General features: G+C 32.3%; 1 long non-coding RNA gene across 1 annotated transcript in view; it reads left to right on the forward strand.

Moving 5' to 3' along the window:
- The first annotated feature begins 3096 nt into the window (after nt 1-3096).
- Nucleotides 3097-3464, forward strand: part of LOC136797104 (uncharacterized) — a 6366-nt gene continuing 5998 nt past the window's right edge. Inside the window, exon 1 of the long non-coding RNA XR_010844929.1 lies at nt 3097-3205. This is a non-coding gene — a long non-coding RNA (uncharacterized lncRNA). The remainder of the gene's footprint in view (nt 3206-3464) is intronic.

The raw sequence follows: 3464 nt of genomic DNA on the forward strand, positions 1-3464 counted from the left end.
GTTTTAATGGTTATGGAGGTTCAAATGAAAATGAAATAGCCTTTTATGAATGCAATAAATTAAAATCATACAAAATACAATATAAACATTTAAAGAAGATAAAGAGAAAAAAAATTATATATATAATAGTTGACAAAACATTAACTTCTATCAATTTTCTTTCCATCTTTTTGTATCCTTCCATTTGGACAGTAATAGACACTTCTCGGAGTGACCAGCCCTATTTGGGAGGTGAGTTCTTGTTCAAAAACTTGTTCACCTGTTTCTAAATACATTTTTAATTCTTTATTACGAGATACTAAATGGACTTAATAAAACACTCCATAAATTACTAATTCATGTTTATAATTATTTTTTCTCAAATTTATCAAAGAATATGGAACTATAATGTATTCGTAGCTTTGGTCATTTCGATTTAATTCATTTCGATGTCTAATTTACATTATGCCCATTAAAAAACACTAGAATCAGTGTAGTTTGCATATTAGTATTTCAAACAATACTAATGGTTTCTCAAGCATGATCAATGAGTTTACTTTACATAATTGGCAATGAGATTTAGCCGTTATCACATTCGTCGCTGAATAAATTTATTCAGATTTCTACATATTTTTAATGACTAATGATTTTAATGACTGTTAATAATAACCCTTTAATTGCATCCCAAATTCTTCAATCCCACATCATAGCCCTCGAAGAATGGTGTCGTAATTTGAGGATTAAAATAAATTCCAACAAATCCCATCAAATCACCTTTACCCTTCGTCGTGAACCTACTGACTGCCCTACAGTTTCATTTAATGATGTTACTCTTACCCCTGTCGAACAGATCCGCTACCTTGGACTACATTTGGACAAACGATTAACCTGGAATCCTCACACAAGCCTGAAAAGACAGGAAACTGCACGTCGATTTCGATTATTACAGCACTTACTAGACAGACGGTCTAAACTTCTAACACATTACAAAGGACTGATCTACATGACTGTAATAAGGCCAATCTGGACATATGGAGTTGAGCTTTAAGGCTCCACTAAACCTTCGAATTCCTCTCGTATTCAATCCTTACAATCCAAAATTCTTCGTAAAATCCTCAACGCCATCTCTATGTAACTGATCTAGCCCGAACCAGATATCACTCCTTCCATTATAAACTCTCTAACCACACAAACCCTCTAGTTTCTAATCTTGCATCCTCTTCCATTCCTGACAATCCTCCGAGGCGCCTGAAAAGAAGATGGTCACGAGACCAGCTAATGTAAAATGTCATTAGACTGCTACCAAGGAGTAGTTTCTCTACACGCCTGTAACACTTCAATTTAACTTAGATCAGATTTACCTAATGTATTATAATGTACATTTGTAAATATCAATAAATAAATATTAAAAAAAAATTAAAACAAATAAAAGGTACTTGTATTTTAAACAGAAGAAAATTCGAAATTCTGGTCTCCGAGGATAAATAATATTGATTCATAAAAATACTGTTAATAAAAAAAAAAATCAGCTACCGTATGACGCAACCAAATATTGAAGCTAACTGACTGTTCTTCGATGACACACAAGTCAAAATGTATTGTGCTGAATGGGCGGAGATCACAGTGTCAGGCTGTTTGAATTCGAGGAATTCCCAGAATGCATTAAAGTATTATTAGTAAATTTTGTCTTCCACAATCGCTTCAAAGTCCATGGTACACGGAATTCCATCCCAGACAATGCGCGATCGACTAAAATTGGCCACGCCATCGACTTGTTGGTACCCCTGGGAATGACTATGCAAACAATAAAGTTCCAAAACGTATCGCAAATAAAGTTGTATTATTGACTGATCCTCAAGAATATATATCTACAACAGTCAAAAGAAAAATTGTCAATATATATATATCGATACGAAAAAAATTGGTTACTGTTCCTTTTCTGACCCTCAACGTTATAAATAATTTATTCGCGGTTATAAATAATATCTCAATGACATTATCAAACGTAAAAATATTATGAAGAGAAGATGGTTAGAGGTGCGTTCGAAAATTTCACAAATAAGTTTAACGAACTTATTTAATAGTGCCAACGTTTCGGCCAAAATTTCTAGTCTTCATCAGGGCTAAGAGCAGAGAACAAGATAACAACCAATGAATACAAAACATAAATAAAATAAAAAGTGAAAATAGATATAGAATGATTAAAGTAAATAATTGTGCAGAATGAAAATTAATAAAAATAAATTGATGAAAGAAGTGGAAAATGAAACGTATATATAGGTAAGTAATATAACATAATTAAAGTAATAAAAATATTATGTTATATAATGCAAAGAAACAAATAATATGAATATTTTAATTTAATAATAATTTAAAAATTAAAGTTATGGAAAGAAAAAAAAAATAAGAGAAAGAAAATATATGTAACTAATGAAATATGTAAGTATAATACTAGAATAAAGAAAAAACTATTAAGTTCTATTCGTTGGTTGTTATCTTGTTCTTTGTCCTTAGCCCTGATGAAAGATAGAAATTTTGGCCGAAACGTTGGCACTATTAAATAAGTTCTTTGAACTTATTTCCCGACCGCACTCCTAACCATCCCTCTACATATATATTATCCACTGTATCTTTTCTTCATTAAAAAAATATTACGTTAAATTATATATTAACACGAAATTTATTCACATATAATTAAAAGATTCAAAAAATGAAACTTTTTTACACCAATAGTGAACCCTCCCACCCCCACAATACATTGGCTACGTATAGCAAACACCCTTGGATGTACAACATTTTCACTATGACATAAAACGGTTAAAAAAAAAACGCTCTAATTACAAATAACAGTTAAAAAGGAGAGGTTCCACTCCTAAAGCTGTTCCGAAAGTGGTATTTCTGAGTATGCGCAGGAGCTATTTTGTACACAGTGCCTTTGAAATAGAAATTAAACCCCCCCCCCCCAAAAAAAAATTAAAATTCGATCCCCTTGTAATATTCATCATGAATAAAAAGTTTCCATCATTTCCCCATAAGAATGAATTTATAATTTCGTGACTAGGGAAATTCTTGAAAGTTATGGTGAATGCAAATTAGCAAGGATTATCATTTAATTAATTCGTCTTATTAACGCACATATTCTTACTGCAGGTGCATTGATCGATTCTCGATCGATTTTCCTTCAGTACCTCCTTGCATTACTCTCAGTGACGATCAGGAGCTTCAGGTAACTACCATCAATTCTTATTATTGTTAGTAAATGAACAAGTGTTAGGGAAGCCTCGTCCCATTCCCGGGTTTTATCAAGTTATAGTACCACCTACCAAGAGAGCAGAAATCCTCACACCAGACTGAAAAGACAGTAAACTGTACGCCGATTTCGACTATTATAGCACTTACTAGACAAACGGTCTAAACTTCCAACACATTACAAAAGACTGATCTACATGACTGTAATAAGGCCAATCTGGACATATGGAGTTGAG

Source organism: Halyomorpha halys, unplaced genomic scaffold (genome assembly GCF_000696795.3).
Source record: "Halyomorpha halys isolate HHAL.00 unplaced genomic scaffold, Hhal_1.1 Scaffold240.1, whole genome shotgun sequence".
Classification (NCBI taxonomy): domain Eukaryota; kingdom Metazoa; phylum Arthropoda; class Insecta; order Hemiptera; family Pentatomidae; genus Halyomorpha; species Halyomorpha halys.